Here is a 16,641-nt window from a genome sequence, read left to right on the forward strand (position 1 = left end):
CGGGGTCTCCCTTCCCCCCTTCTCTGCTGTCCCTCTCCCAGGGAAGAGGTCACATGTGGCTCCTTGTAATCAGTTTCCCAGACACTATTCTTTCTGATAGCCAGGCACCAACTAATTTCTTCACCACCATTTGCTATAGAACCCATATCTTCAGTGATCACTCATGAGGACAAGTATTGAGCAGGGTCACATTATAAGAATTAATTGCTTTTAGATTAGGGCTTATGATTAAGTGTGAGCTAAAAATCCATTCATAGATATGCCTGGTCCACTTGTGAGGTGTATTATCCACTTCTGGAGAAATAACATATGTCCATGGGACATCTGTTAATTCTAATAATAATTTTTTTTATCTAGCCAATGGTATGGAATTTTCAATACTATTGAGAAAAGAAAAATACACAGGAAGGGTTTTTAGCTTAAAAAGTGGAATGTGCATTTCCACAGATTAAAAGTTAAAGCAACTGAACACTGTTTAAGAAAAAATAAAGATGAAGAACAAGGCAAAAATTTCAGTAACTCTCATTAGCCAAGGCAAAACTGTGTCTGCCAGATTAAGACATCTCACAAAAAGGAAAGTATTAAAATTGCAAATATATGGTAGTCATCTTAAGTTGCCAATGTTGCTTGTTTTTTAACCTTCAAAAGGAGTCCTGAGAGCAATGTGGGTTAGATATTGGGGTGTTAACTGCAAGGCCAGTGGTTCAAACACCCCAGATGCTCTAGGGGAGAAAGATGAGGCTATCTATTCTGGGAAGGAAATGCTATTCCTAGATAAACATTATACGGTGTAATTAACTCCATGATGGAGGGTTTTTTTTTTTTTAATCTCTAAAGTTAAAAAAAATTTTAACCACAGTACATTGTGCTTCTCCTTCCCACCCACAAACTACAACATAATACTTACCCAACTTGTCCCACGACGGTGCCAGCTGCCAAACAGCTCCTCTAAAAATCGCAGGTATACTGACGACTACACATGTGTGGACCCTTTCTCTTATCAAGGAACTTAAAACACACCATAATAAATCATGCAGGCAGAGGATGGAACCTAAGCTAGAGGTTCGATAAGCACCCATGGAATCGTCCAGAGTAGTATGGGAAGGATGAAAAACATTTCTGGCTGCAAGGATCAGGATAATCATGTTGCTTGAGATCCACTTTGCTTTTGCTTTTAAGAGGTACATGGAGTTGTAATAGAAGTGGAATCAGAACCTTTCAGGAAGAGAGCAAAAGACAGGCTTGACAATGGAGATGGGATGTGTTCGCTGCACTAAGAATAATTAGCTATCAGATGTGGGGAAAGAGTGGAAGCTAAGACAGAAGCTACATTGGGACTAGAATTTGGCAGACACGGAAAGCCACAGTCACAGACCGAGGGTGTCAAGTGCTGTTAGGGGTGTACAGAGCCTGTGTTCCTGAAGTGAATGTGACAAGGAGATGTGACCAGACTGACCCCAACAGTCAGCAAGAAGCAAAGCAAAGGGCTACAGTAGAGCAATGAGAAGAAGCAGACCTGAGAGAGATGGCCCAGGACTGCCGGATACACGCGTGTTAAGCTGTGTTTTCCAGCACATCTTTATGCAGTGTTTGTGGTAAAATTAGGTGCATCGGCTGATGCTCAGGTCAGTTTATACTCGAGTATATACGGTGTATTGAATGAAGTGTAAGGACAGGACAAACTCGTGGTTGAGTCATTGGATTGGAAGACTTATGTGGTCACTGCCAGAAACGGGGAAGTAACTGTTTATTTGACGATGATTTTCCCCACTTGGGTAAATAAGAAAAGGTAGCATGGCCAGGTAGATAGCGAGATGGGAAATAGAAACTTGAAGTCCCACTTTCAGGACGCCTCTGTGTGCCTGACAGATACTTCACCACTTGGCATCTTCAGTAGACTGATTTCACAAAGAGGTCAAGTACATAGACTGAAATTTATTATGATTTGTAAGGCAACCAAAAGCTTTTCAGAAACATTTTATTTGCCAATGATACCAGAAATCCCACATGACTAGATGCACTCATAGGGATTCAAGCATTAAAAGCAAAGCGTTCCTAAGTTTTTATTAGATTGCTTGAGTTCTAGTAGACATAGGGAGATTTGTAAAGATTCCGATCCTGGCTCCTTCAAAGACAGGCTTGGCGTGTGAGTGAAGGGTCCCTGCTAGTAAAAATTGGTTACAGAGAGAGCTGGGGAAGGGAATTCATAATCCATCCGTTAAGTTATTAACTACCTTACCAATTAACAAATCTTTCCTAAGGAGTTTCCTGGCACAAGGCATTTTGCTAAGGCTGAGAAAGCAACATCAAAAACATTGTATCTATTCTGAGGAAATGGTGGGGCCATGTCTGAGCTCCTGCTGGCTGCCCAGAAGAAGAGAAGAGAAATAATCCACACCAGCCCAAACTCACTTGCCAGAAAGCAGAAATCCGACATGCCGCCACCCTCCAGCTTTTATCCTAGCCAACACGTACTGTCCCCCAACAGCTTTCTACTCGCCAGTGGGTTCAATAATCCATCGCAATCGCAACACGGAGCTCACAGATAATACGATTATGGGGATTTATTAGGGAAATTCATAGGTTAGCACAAGTCAGATTCAGAGAACACTAAGGCTGGAGCCTTCGCTCCACAATAGCCTCTTCTGAGCCAGCAGGCAAGTCTCTCTCTGGTTCCTAGCCTCTCAGTCCTTTGCCTTTGCTTTTGTTTGGTGGGCCAGGAAGCCGGTCATTCTGCCTCATGAGGTTTGCACTGTTCCTCTCTGCTCTGTCTTGTGACCTTGACCTGGCTAGACCTCTGGTGCCTTTTTTACCACTGTCCCTTCAGTCAGGCCCTTGAACTGCTTCAGAGATGTCTCTAATACCTGGAGGAATGGCAAAACTGACCAATTCCTGAGTTAGAGTTCTTCATATCTCATTTTCCTGCTTCCACATGGTGATCCTTGGTACTCAATTCCTCAAGAGTTCTGTCAGTTTAATTAATTCAAGCTTCCAACATGTATCAGATTTCCTCATGGAGTTGGAATTGGCATTATCATGGTGATTGAAAAAAGGCAGACTGCTATTCACAACTTATATAAAATAAATTTAATGTACGTGTCCTTTCTTCAAGGGTCCATACAAAGAAACATGTACTTATTTTGTCCATTTAAAGATGTAAACAGATATTTAGCACTATTTAAAATCAATACACTGGATTAAAAACAACAAAAACAATAACTTAGTATGTTTATCAGTCACTTAAAGCTGGGGAATGTTGTTGCTATGACAGAATTGAAATTTAAGAACTAAATAGGCCAGAATACAGGGATGAACAATGATTAGAATTCAGTAGTAGTTATGGGTACTTCTTTGGTTTAAAAAAGTCAATAAATACCAAGTGTAAGAAAACGTTGCTACCAGGAGCTCCTAATCATTAAAGCGTCAGGAAATTTAGTAGCGGTGGTGGTTAGCCTCCTTGGCGAGCTTCAATAATTCCAGCCTCTTATGGTTCATGTATCTTGTAGCACTTTCCCAGAATAAAGGAGGCTAGCCTATGTAATTAATAGGATATTGTGGAATCAACGCCGTGATATTGAAGAGTTGGAGAGACAGGATGTAGCAGCTTCTACCCTCCTCAGTCTTAGATCATTTTGTTGGGGGAAGTAGCTGCCATGTCATGAGGCGACCCAGGCAGCCTGTGGAGAAGTTGACGTGGTGAGGAGCTAAGGCTGCCGGCCAACACTCAGCCATGTGATGGAGCATCTTCGAAGCAGACTGCACAAGCCCAATCACATTTTCACATGGCTGCAGCCCCGGCGAACATCTTGACTGTAACCTCGTGAACTAGTCTGAGCCAGAACCGTTTAGCTAAGCTACTCCCAAATTCCTGACCCACAGAAACTGCAAGATAATAAATGTTTGTTGTTGTTTAAAGCCACTAAGTCTTGAGGTAATTTGTCGCATGATAATAGATGACTGATGTGTCTGGAAGTGGGTTGGTGCCGTAACAAATTCTAAACATGTGGGAATCAGGGAGTGACACACTGAAAGGACGTTGAAGAGTGTGCTGGCGAGCGATCGCCAAACTGTCTTGAATAGACTGCGATTGAAAGACTTGTGGCCTTAGTGCTACAGCTCTTTTAGAATTTGTCTAGCAGGTTTTCTGGTCTTCCCGGAAAACCCCCAAAAAAAGAAGAAAAAAAAAGAAAGACTTGTGGCCTTTCAGGAGGATTCTGGTGGGGAAAAAGTTCATTAGAAATTAGAGAAAGGGGAAATAAACTCAAAGCTGATTGCCGTTGAGTCAATTGCAACTCATAGTTACCCTGTAAGACAGAGTACAACTGCCGCTGGGGGTTTCCAAGGCTGTAAAATCTTTATGGGGTCAGCAAACCTCCTCGTTCTCCTGCGGAGCGTTGGTGGGGTCAAGCGGCCGAGCTGTCCTCTTAGCAGCCAACTCATAGCCCACTACATCACCAGGATTCCTCAGAGAAAGGGGACTCATTCTCCCACAATGGCAGAAAGTTTAGCAGCATTGTCCCCTGCAGTCACGTGGACAGCTGAAAATGTGTTTAATAGACTGGATAAACTAGTTAAGGGTGGAAATTGGTGGCTGGTGGATGCTTGGTTTGTGTTAACTAGTCAAATGGGAAGAGGATGAGAGATAAGCTAGGATTGTTAACCCAAAGAAGCAAAGACTTGTTGACCTTGAAATTTTCCAGCTTTGCAAGATGGAAAGTCGGCCAAGTGGCAGATGCAGAGATGCAGATCTTTGCGAAGAATCTGATCGGCAAGATCGTGATGGCTGAGCTTGAGCCCATTGACACAGTGGAGAATGTAAAGTCAAAATCCAAGACAAGGAGGGCATCCTGGCCCCGCCCTCCCACCCAAGCGCAGCCTGGAAATCAGGGTCCAAAAATGAAATGAGGAAAATACTTGCAAAACTCTTTCTACAACCTTCATGAGAAGTAAAGTCATGTTTCTTTTAAAGAAATCATTTTATTGGTGGCTGATACAGCTCTTATCACAATCCATACGTATATCTACTGTGTCAAATATATTTGTACATATGTTGTCATAATCATTTCAAAGCCTTTTCTTTCTACTTGAGCCCTTGGTATCAGCTCATTGACCCCTCCCCCCCTCCCTCTCTCCTTCCCTCCCTCACTCCACCTTCATAATTCATGAATCATTATTACTTTTTCATGTCTTACACTGACCGACATCTCCCTTTGCCAGCTTTTCTATTGTCCATCCCCCTGGGAGGGGGTTATATATAGATCATTGCGACCGGTCCCCCCCCCCCACCAACCTTCCCCTCCCATTATCACTATCGCTACTATCATTATTTGATCCTGAGGCATTTATCTGTCCTGGATTCTCTGTGTTTCCAGCTCTTACCTATACCCGTGTATATGCTCTGGGCGAGCAGGATTTGTAAGGTAGAATTGGGTCATGATGGGGGGGTGAGGCGAGAGAAAGCATACAAGTAGAGCACCCTGACTGGCTCATCTCTCCCTGTGACCCTTCTGTAAGGGGATGTCCAATTGTTTACAGATGGGCTTTGGGTCTCCATTCTCCACTCCCTCTCATTCACATTGATATGATTTTTTGTTCTGGGTCTTTGATGCCTGATCCTTGGTCCCATCGACACCTCGTGATCACACAGGCTGCTGTGCTTCTTCCAGGTGGGCTTTGTTGCTTCTCAGCTAGCTGGCCACTTGTTTATATTCAAGTCTTTAAGACCCAGACACTATATCTTTTGATAGCTTGGCATCATCAGCTTTCTTCACATTTGCTTATGCACCCATTTTGTCTTCAATGATCATGTTTGGAAGGTGAGTATCACAGAATGCTGGGTTATTAGAACAAAGTGTTCTTGCATTGAGGGAGTACTTGGGTAGAAGCCCAATGTCCATCTGCCACCTTAATATTTAACATATAAATATATGTACATAGATCTATTTCCCTATCATTATATAAAATATATTTACATATGTACTGCCTGTATTTAGACCACTATAAGTGTCCTTTGCCTCCTAGTTTTTCCTCTATGTAAAGGATATGTTTAGAAGTATATTGTCAGAAGGCAGAGCTCTGAAGAAGTTTATGGCTACTGCCCCTGAGTTATCTTAGCAGAAACCAGAAGGAAAAAAATATTACTCTCAAACAGATTTCTAGATGGGGCCCTGGTGGTGTGATGGTTATGCATTGGGTGGCTACCTGCATGGTTAGCAGTTTGAAACCACCAGCAACTCAGAGGGAGATAGGGTTTTCTACTCCTATAAAGAGTTACAGTCTTGGTTGGCTTCAACTCGATGGCAGTGAGGTGTTTTACTTTTTTTTTTTTTGTATAATGGAGTCAACTCCGATAAGACTCATAAAGCTGTTAAGAGAATTATATGGTCAGAAATACTAGCTGAGAAGCAAAGAAACAGAGGTAATACCCTCCCCCACCCCACCCCCAAGAGTTTGGACTTCCAAACTTCTGTGGGTTGATACCAGACTAAGAAAACGATGCAGTCATGCAAAAAAAAAAAAAAGATATAAGTGTGTGTATGTATGTGTATATATGTGTATATGTATATATGTATATATATCATATTAAATGAAGGGGGAAGTGCAGAGTGGAGACCCAAGGCCCAATTGTCGGCCAATGGAGAACCCCTCATAAAGGCGTTTAGGAGAGGAGATGGGTTAATTAGGGTGTGAGGTAGTATCGATGAAGAACACAGCTTTCCCCCAGATCCTGGATGCTTCCTCCCCCCAACTACCATGATCCGAATTCTACCTTGCAGGGCTGGATAGGACAGAGGCTGTACACTGGTGCATATGAGGGTTGGAGGTACAGGGAATCCAGGGTGGATGATACCTTCAGGACCAAGGGTGTGAGGGACGATGCTGGGAGAGTGGAGGGTGAGTGGGTTGGAAAGGGGGAACTGATTACAAGGATCCACATGTGACCTCTTCCTTGGGAGATGGACAGCAGAGAAGGGGGGAAGGGAGACTCCGGATAGGGCAAGATATGACAAAATAACGATGTATACATTACCAAGGGCATATGAGGGAGGGGGGAATGGGGAGGGAGGGGGGAAAAAAAAAGAGGACCTGATGCAAGGGGCTTAAGTGGAGAGCAAATGCCTTGAGAATGATTGGGGCAGGGAATGTATGGATGTGCTTTATACAATTGATGTATGTATATGTATGGATTGTGGTAAGAGTTGTATGAGTCCCTAATAAAATGTAAAAGAAGAAAAGAGAAAAAAATGATTAGGGCAAAGACTGTACAGATGTGCTTTATACAATTGATGTATGTATATGTATGAACTGTGAAAAGAATTGTATGAGCCCCAATAAATTGTTAAAAAAATAGAGAAAAACCTTATTCAAAAAGAAAGCAGAAAATATTAAAAACTAGAACAACTTTAAAAAAAAAAGAAAACGATGCAGTTGCAAATATAAGAAAAACAAGTTGACTTAGATGGGAGAACCAAGAATACCAAATTCAGAGCCAAGAGTCATGGGAAATCATTCCCAGGAAGCAATGAGTTTTAATGAAGAAACTTCCAATATTTGCCTATTTGGAGTTTATAATTACAACAGATCAATGACTCCAGTATGCCTCTTGTTTCCTACCATTTGCACAGGAAAGTCTATCGCGGTTATCATATTTCTGCCCCATCATTTTAATTGGGGGATAATGGGGCAGATGTCTTGTCTCTTTAGTTCACAAATCTTTATCTCAAGGAAAAGTATCCTAGGCTTTATAGTCAAAGAATTTGCATGAGAGTATAAATACTTGTTGTTGTTTCAAGCCACTCAATTTGGGAGCAATTTGTTTCACACCCAAAGATAACTAACACAGCAAATTCTAATCTCAGGGAGAGACAATCATGTAAGTGACTGTGTTTTTAAATGCGTGTTTAGGCTCCATCAGTTGAATAAAGGTTCCACATCAATTGCAATTATGGTCACTTCTACATGTATAACAATTCAAGACATTGTAAACAGATCGAATCATGTACTTTGAAAGATATTAGCAAGGATATTATAAACACCATAGGTTCAACAGTCAAGAAAAGGAAGACCTAACAAGCTACTGAGATGGTTGGTGGTGTTTAATTCTGAGTCGACTTTGGGATGGCACCGTACCTGTTCACTCATTGACAGCCGTGGCAGAAAGAAGATGCAATGCACATGTCTTGGGTTCTTGCAAAAGACTAAAATTATAGAATGGTAGATTTCAAGTCAACATGCAGAAGCCTTTTTTGATGCCTTAATTCTCTAACAAAAGCATCATATCCTAACTGAAAGGATGGAAATATAGGTTGAGTTATCACCTAGGAAAATGTAGCACTGTACAGACAAATCCTAGACTGGGATATTGAATAAAACTGTAAACTGGCCTCCTGGCTACTTTGTAATCTGATCCAAGACACATTATTTAGTAGTCTGCAGTAAATACCAGACTCATTTGAACCCATTTACCCCCCCCCCAAAAAAACACCTTTTTTGCCCCTCCCCCAGAAGAATTTATTTCAAAAGATGGCACTGAATCTACAGCTCTGGGAGAGGGACCTATCTGATCAGAGCACAAGGGAGCAGATGAAGGGGGAGGAGGAGAGAGTGGAGCACAGCCTGGCCCACCAGGCCTTGAGGACGATGATCCCAATTAGAGCAGCCAGTCCACAGAGAGGACCACATGGCCAGCCCCACTATGAGACGTGACGCCCCTCACTGACCTATAACCCGACAGGAGACAACACCGGAGACACAGTGTGGGAATTGCACGAGCTCTGATCCCACCACATCGAGGCAAAACACAAAGGGAGTGCAACAGAGCAGCAAGGGAATGGAGCGGTGAGGTCCCCAGAGAATGCTAAAGGTGGACTTTGCGGCCAGGGCATGGTGCCCCAACAGACTGGCCAACAAATAGTCCTTGAACTAACTACAAGTTTTCTTTCTTGTTGTGTTTTGTTTTGTTTTGTCATTGGTTTGTTGTATATTGATGCTTGGTTTTGCTCTGTCTTGTTTTTGTGCATGTTATTATCTCCGCAGGTCTGTCTAAATAAGATAGGCTGGATGAACAATCTGGAGGAGAAAACAATGGGACAGATGGTTCCAGGGGCACATGGGATAGGGGGAGGTGGGGAGAAAGGTAGTGGTGTTAACAAACCCAGGGACAAGGGAACAACAAGTGATCCAAATTGGTGGTGAGGAGGGTGTGGGAGGCCAGGTAGGGCATGATCAAGGGTAATGTAACAAAGAGGAATTGCTGAAATGCTGGTGGGGACTGAGCATGATAGTGGGACAGGAGGAAAGTCAAGGGAAATAGAGGAAAGAGCTTGGAGGCAAAGGGCATTTATAGAGGTCTAGATAAATACATGCACATATGCAAATATATTTATGTATGAGGATGGGGAAATAGATCTATGTGCTTATATTTATAGGTTTAGTATTAAGGTAGCCAAAGGACATTGGGCCTCCACTCAAGTACTCTCTCAATCAAAGAATATTTTCTTCTATTAAATTGGCATTTTATGATGCTCACCTTCCTGATACAACCACTGAAGATAAAGTGAGTAAATAAGCAAATTTGGTGAAGAAAGCTAATGGTGCCTGGCTATCAAAAGATATAGTGTCTGGGGTCTTAAAGGCTTGACGGTAAACAAGCAACCATCTAGCTCAGAAGCAACAAAGCCCACATGGAAGAAGCACACCAGCCTGTGTGATCACGAGTTGCCTAAGGGATCAGTTATCAGGCATCAAAGAACAAAAAATCATATCATTGTGTGCTCACCTCCATGATACAATCGCTGAAGACAAATGGGTGCATAAGTATATGTGGCAAAGAAAGCAGATGGTGAATGAGGGGGGAGTGCGGAGTGGAGACCCAAACCCATTTGTAGGCCACTTGCAGATGGGTCTCCGGGAAGAGATGAGCCAGTCAGGGTGCGATGTAGCAATGATGAAAAATACAATTTTCCTCTAGTTCCTAAATGCTTCCTCGCCCCCACTGTCCCCCTCCCCGCCCTATCATGATCTGAATTCTCCCTTGCAAGTCTGGCTAGACCAGAGGACGTACACTTGTACAGATAGGAATTGGAAACACAGGGAATCCAGGATGGATGATCCCTTCAGTACCAGTGGTATGAATGGCGATACTGGGAACGTAGAGGGAGGGTGGATTGGAAAGGGAGAAGCAATTACAAGGTTCTACATGTGACCTCCTCCCTGGGGGATGGACAACAGAAAAGGGGGTGAAGGGAGACGTCGAACAGGCTAAGACATGACAAAATAATTTGTAAATTATCAAGGGTTCATGAAGGAGGGGGGAGCGGGAGGAAGGGGAAAAAATGAGGAGCTGATGCCAGGGGTTTAAGTGGAGAGCAAATGTTTTGAGAACGATGAGGGCAATGTTAATGTACAAATGCGCTTTACGCCATTGATGTATGTATGGATGTGATATGAGTTGTATGAGCCCCTAATAAAATGATTAAAAAAAAGAAAACTATGTCCACTAAAAATAAACAAACAAATACATAACGGGGGGGGAGGAGAGCATGTTTTTTTTTTAAGACTTCTCTGGAATATATGTTGTATTTTCTAAAGCTAAAAATTTAAAACTAAAATCCTGAAAACTAATAGGACAGAATTGAGCTACCCTTGGGGTTTTCTGAGGCTGTGAGTTTATACAGAAGTAGCAAACCCTGTCTTTCTCCCACAGAGCAGCTGCTAATTTCAGATCGCTGAACTGGTGGTTTTCGGCCCAAAGCATAACCCACCATGTTATTAGAGACCAGTCTCTCGGAAAGCACATCATGCCCGGTAAAGTAGAAGGTGAGGCCCAAAGAGGAAGGCCGTTACCATGATGGGTTGACACATGGAGTGGCTCCAACAACCACAATTGTGAGCATGGCACAGGACCGGGCAGTGTCTCCTTCTGCTGTGTGTGGGGTGGCTAAGAGTCGGGACAAATCTGGCAGCACCTGACAACAAGAGCAGGAGTACGATGGAGTTTGAACTTCAGCTTAATTTAAAATTTAGAACATCGTGAGTCAGAATGATTTATAAGGTGTAAATAAAGTTCGGCATAGCACAAAGTGCACAGACGGTAAGTGCAAATAATTTTCTCCACTGGGAGTATGTTCATCATCTCCTGTTTGAAGCCCATATCGAGGGTCCATTAAATGCTATCCATGTGACTGGCAAATTTTCAACCTGCTAACCAAAGTCCCATATTTGTTGCTGATAGAACTGGGAAAAGAACTGAGAATTCTTTATATATATAAATGAACTGTATTCTTTTCTTGTTTAGGTAATTTTTTTTAAACTGGGGGCTTTTACAGCTCTTATCACAATCCATACATATATCCATGTGTCAAACACATTTGTGCATATGTTACCATCATCTTTTTCAAAACATTTTCTTTCTACTTGAGGCCCTGCCATCAGCTCCTCAATTTTTATTCCCTCTCCCTCCCCCATGTCCCCTTGATAATTTATAAATATTTTTTGATGTCTTACACTGACTACTGTCTCATTTCACCCACTTTTCTGCTGTACATCCCCCTGAGAGGGGAGCCAGATGTCAATTATTGTGATCGGTTCCCCTTTGCTCCTAACCCCCCACCTCCCCGCCCGCACCCTTACCCTCCCAGTATCGTTGCTCTCCTTTTTGATCCTGAGGGGTTTATCTGTTCTAGATTCCCTGTGTTGAGAGCTCTTACCTGTACCAGTATGCATGTTCTGGTCTAGCCAGATCTGTAAGATAGAATTGGGGTCATGGTAGTGGGAGGGGGGTAAAGGGAGGAAGCATTAAAGAACTACAGGAAGGTTGTGTGTTTCATCAGTGCTATACTGCACCATGACTGGCTCTTCTCTTCTTTGTGGCCCTTCTGACAGAGGCTGTCCAATTTACTACTGATGGGTTTTGGGTCTCTACTCTGCCCTCCCTTCATCCCTATTGATATGATTTTTGTTTGTTTTGGGTCTTTGATGCCTGATACCTAATCCCATTGACACCTCATGTTCATAAGGGCTGGTGTGTTTCTTTCATGTGGACTTTGTTGTTTCTCAGCTAGAGGGCTGCTTGTTTATCTTCAAGCCTTTAAGGCCCCAGATGCTATATCTTTTGATAGGTGGGCACCATCAGCTTTCTTCACCATATTTGCTTATGCACCCGCTTTGTCTTCAGCAATTGTATTGGGAAGGTGAACATCACAGAATGCCATGTTAATAGAACAAATTTCTCTTGCATTGAAGGAGTATTTGAGTGGAGGATGGATGTCCATCTGCTGCTGTAAAACTTAAAAATAAACATATGTACATAGATCTATTCCCCTGTCATTTCATATAAATGTATTTACATATATACATGCCTGTACTTAGACTTCTATAAATATCCTTTGCCTCCCAGTTCTTTCCTTTATTTCCTTTTACTTTCCTCCTGTCCCATTATCATGTTCAGCCTTCATTTGGGTTTTGGTAATTCCTCTTGGCTACATTGCCCTTGATAGAGCCCCCCCAAGCATCCTATGCCCGAGGATTCTTAGAGTATTATACTCATAATTTTAATATTCTTTAAAAAATACTGTCATCGGGTCAATTCTGGCTTAATAGTGCCCCTACTAAGTGATGAACGAAGTACCCCGTAGGTGTTTTCAAGTGAACCTTGTATTGCTAATCATGTTCAAACTCACCAGCTCAAATCCTCAGGAGAAAGAGGAGGCTGTTTGCCCTGGTAAGATGTATAGTCTTGGAAATCCTATGCTGTGTTGGAATAAACTGTATGGCAGTGGGTTTGGTTTGGGCTGAGTAAAAAAATCTTCACAATCAGTCAAAAATAGACAATGAGCTGCTGCACGCATGTCTAAAGGGACCTCAGAAATTTGTGTTAATATTACAACTCTCAGAACAGCAAGAGAGCTGCGACTCTAGATCATTTTATTTGGTGGAGTTGATTTTTTAAACTTAGCTATCGAAAATAAGCTACACTCTCTTACCAGTGATGTCTAATAAAGCTATTTTAAAATCTTAGCTTTATAATGTATAAATCAGGATTCTTTTGGTAGAACATATATGAATGTAATACAAGTTATTATGATTGTTGTGCTTTGAAGATGAGTCCAATAATTATAGTTTTTCAAATTTGTTAAGACATTAATTATATTTTCACCAGAGTAATGTATGTTAAAATGTCAACTTTAAGTCTGAAACACACACACACACAAACACACACATCCAAAAGCCAAACCCAAACTCACTGCCAATGTGTCAATGCCGACTCTGCACAGGGCAGAACTGCCCCTCTGAGTTTCTGCGATTGCAGCTCTGTACATAAGTAGAAAGCCCGTCTGTCTCCCGTAGGGCTTCTGATGGTTTCCAACTGCTGACCTTGCAGCTCACAGACCAACCCTGGTTGCCTGGTGGGTTATCCCAAGGTCAGCAGTTTGAGTCCACCAGCTATTCCTCAGGAGAAAGATGGGGTTTTCTCCTCCTGTAAAAATTTACACCCTTAGAAACCCAAAGGGCAAGTTCTACTGAGTCCTCAAGAGTAAAGGTTCAAATCTACACAGGGTTGGCAGGCCAGCACTTAACCCGACAGCTCCACTGTGGCTCCTTAAACATCTCTTAAGGTGTGTCCAAATTGTATATATACGTATATAGAACCGCCTACATCCAGTCTATTCGGACTCATCTTGAACCTAGGCAAGGCTTTGCAAACTCGAGACCCTTTTGTGCCTGAGAAATCTGTAACCTGGGCAGGCACTGCCAGAACCCTCCTCTACTCATGGCACATTTGATTGTGAAGTCTGGGGCCATTGCACTTTCAGAAATCTTTCACTGTGGCCACATTTTTTGCACCCCCACTTTCAGATATATGAGTGTAGATGGGGTGATGAGCCACAGTTTAAGAAAGTGAGTCTATCTGCTAACACACACACACACACACACACACACACTGATATCACACAGGGCTTCAGTGTGCTGACCTCTTCCCCATATAAAAGGCCATTCTTTAGTTGCCATCTGAGAAATTACGTGTGTTCTAGATGTATACGGATCATTTCTCCTCTAAGCTAAGTCACCCAAGTCCTTTTCCCATCATTGTACTTTTCATTTTACATTAGCGATAGAGATTAGAAGTATGCAAGATAAAGTATTCATAAATGTAGCAACATTCAAACATAGATACTTGCCTTTCAAAGTCCTAGCATGCCTAACTTTTTAGATATAGTTCAAAGTTCTTAAGCTCTTTGCTTTATAACTGAGAAAGAATGTCTGTTTCTTACAAAACATGTTGTTAGCCTATGAGCCTGCTCCAGGCCCTAGATTTACAGGGATTAACATTGATAAACTGAAAATACACAGAGCCAAGGACCAAGGGTTTTCCAAATAGCCAAAACTTGATTCTCCTTTCAGTAGTAAAATGAAGTGATCTTAAACATCATTACGGACAATGGCGAACCCTTCTTTCCAACATATATTGAAAGAAAGCTCAGTTCTTTTAAGTACTGAAATGATCTGGGTTTGTAATTGATAACATTTATAAGGAAGTATGTTTGCGATGGGGAAGTCCTGGTGCCATAGTGGTTATGGGTTGGGCTAACTGCAAGGTCAGCAGTTTGAAACTAACAATTGCTCAGAGGAACAAAGACAGGGCTGTCTACTCCCTGTAAAAAGTGACAGTCTCAGACACTCACAAGGGCAGTTCTACCCTGTCCTACAGGGTCATTCTGAGTTGATATCAACTTGATGGCAGTGAATTTTTTTTAAAGTTTATGTTTATAAAAATGAAACCGAATGTTTCAGTGGTTAAGGACCTGGCTGTTCATCAGTGGCTTAAACCCGTCTGTCGTTCTGCAGGAGAAAAAAAATGGTAATCCACCTTGGAATACTTGAGCTCCAGAGTGTCTATAAGTTGGAATCCACCCTACATCAACGACTCTGTGTTTTTGAAAACAAATAAAATGAACAGAGTACCCACTTTTCATAAACGAGGGCTCTTTGTGAATGGCTGAACTTGAAATACATAAAGTACTGGAGTTAAAACACGATTACACCTCTTTCACAGAAACACTGATGCTTTTTAATTCTCTGGCTACCATTACATTTAGGAGCCCTGTGAGGCGGTCGTTATGTGGTGACCTGGAATCCCCATGAGCGGCAGTAAGGGACCACCAGCAGTTCTGCGGGACAAAGACTGGGTTTTCTACTCCTCCAAACAGTTACAGTCTTGGAAACCCATGGGATCTAAAGGTTATGTGTTAAGGGCATTATAATATAAACCAAGTAAAACTGCCAGAAATGTTTGTGATATCAAGTCAAAAATTTAAAATGACTATATACTTACCTTATCTTGAAAGTTAATCTCTTGTAACTTCAAAAGAACACAAAAATTTAAATGTAGGATAACTGGATTACTATTTTTCAACTGTTTCTTTAAGTCATATAACAGTGTCAACCTATCTCACCGTTATTGGTTATACAGCATTTATGAAAGCCCCACCTATTCTTTCTCTTTAAATCATAGCTCAAGATGAGTTTTCACAATGTTTGACATACAGAAGATGAATCTACCCCTCCCGTGATTCATGTACTCCATAGCCCTATTCCAGTTGCGGTTTTCCTTTGTAGCTCTGATGTTTGCACTTTGACTCATAGCCCACCTAACATTTGAAACGACACACTCAGTACAACAAAGGGTATTTGTGTCCATATTTTGTTATAGAATTTCATAGGCAAGGGCTCAAGTGGGATGAGAATGCTTTGAAAATGATGATGGCGGCATATGTGCAAATGTGCTTGACACACTGGATGAATGTATGGATTGTGATAGAGATGCAAGAGTCCCCAATAAAAGTATTAAAGAAATAATTCCACAGACACGTTTCATTGCACATTATGTTATTACTTTATATGCCTAAAAATCTGTGGCTTACTCAGTGAATTATAGTGCTATAGGGATAAATATTTCCAATAGTCTCTTGGGGTGCAAAAAGAAGCGAGATTTAATGTGGAATACATTATTAGCCAGAGATTCTTTGATCACTTTATCTTTCTTCACTCCTTCCGACTGAAAATAAGATCAAAGCTATCACTTCCATATGACCCAAGTATTCAGATTGGATTTTTTTTTTAAGTGCTTTAGGGAAAATGGCTTGGGCTATGCAGTTTGGAAAACATCTGATTTATTCACATACAAATAAATACTAGTAAACACTTTATTTGTAGCTGCCGGTAGTGACCATTTATATCCTAAACATGTCTAGTATATTTGTAGACGTGAAATTTTTTCTTTAAACTGAGCACTTGACATGATTTCCTAGTAGCAAAATAGCATTTCTTTAAGGAAAGGATTAGAGGTATTTTAAACATAAATGACATTTTAATGTAAATATAAGAACACTTTGGGGGAACAATTTTTTCTTAAAAAAATCACTAAATTGTGAGATATGTTGGGTCTTATGTACATTTGTGCTCTCAGATCCTAACAGAGCTCTGGGGAAGGTAGAAATGCACTAACGTAGGTATTGAGTAAGTGAATTATTGTCACAGATGAAGCTATGAATTTGTATGATTAAATTAGCATCTTTTGCATTGTTAAATCTGGCATTATTTCAGTGATTACAACCCAAACTTTAATTTTCAAGGACCCAA

At 41.5% G+C, this 16,641-nt stretch overlaps 1 non-coding gene across 1 annotated transcript; it reads left to right on the forward strand.

Annotated features, from left to right (window-relative positions):
- Window positions 1-4,105: 4,105 nt before the first annotated feature.
- On the forward strand, window positions 4,106-4,166 carry LOC142444046 (U7 small nuclear RNA). The gene has a single exon (XR_012783727.1). It is a non-coding gene; the product is annotated as a U7 small nuclear RNA (small nuclear RNA).
- Window positions 4,167-16,641: the final 12,475 nt, after the last annotated feature.

Source organism: Tenrec ecaudatus, chromosome 3, assembly GCF_050624435.1.
Source record: "Tenrec ecaudatus isolate mTenEca1 chromosome 3, mTenEca1.hap1, whole genome shotgun sequence".
NCBI classification, from domain to species: domain Eukaryota; kingdom Metazoa; phylum Chordata; class Mammalia; order Afrosoricida; family Tenrecidae; genus Tenrec; species Tenrec ecaudatus.